This window comes from Galeopterus variegatus, unplaced genomic scaffold, assembly GCF_000696425.1.
Source record: "Galeopterus variegatus unplaced genomic scaffold, G_variegatus-3.0.2 Scaffold2721, whole genome shotgun sequence".
NCBI classification, from domain to species: domain Eukaryota; kingdom Metazoa; phylum Chordata; class Mammalia; order Dermoptera; family Cynocephalidae; genus Galeopterus; species Galeopterus variegatus.
The window spans coordinates 60332-60956 of NW_007728832.1; positions in this window are offsets into that span (position 1 = coordinate 60332).

A 625-nucleotide genomic window follows, 5' to 3' on the forward strand; every position below is an offset into this window, starting at 1 on the left:
GGGCTAAACAGCAGGATCTGCAATGCCTTCTAGCTCAGACCTCATCACTCCTGCCTGAAGCCTCTGCAGGTTTTCTTTTGTGCTTCAGAAAACCCAAACTCCTCTGCACGCTGCAAAGCCTCACGTGACCCTGCCCTGATGGTCTGTCCTGTCTTCTGCCTTGCTGTGTCTTGACCTAGCAGGCTCCAGCCTCCCCACCTGCTTGCTCTTCCTTGACCACAGCCTACACAATGGCCATCTCTGATGGGATATTGATCCCCAGCTCCCAGGGCCGCAGCGTCCCACTGTCAGGTCCCTGCTCACAAGCAGCCTCTGTAGGGATCGCTTCCCAGTCCATCCTCAGTCATAGCTCTGTGATACATCATAACACCTACCACCACCTAAAGTAGTTTATTTGTGTTTGTTTCCTTGTTTATTGCCTGTCTCCCAGGTTAGAGCCTGAGCCCCACGAGGGGACATCCTGCCTGCCATGTGTCAAAGCAAACACTTAGGAAATTTAAATGAGGCTCTTATTTAAATTTACAAACCTGGAGAACGCCTCTTAGCATGAGAAATCTGCCCAGCAAGCAGAAAAGGTTGGAGGTTTTCTAGCATAAGTTCAGGAAGGTCTAAGCAGTGAACAAAT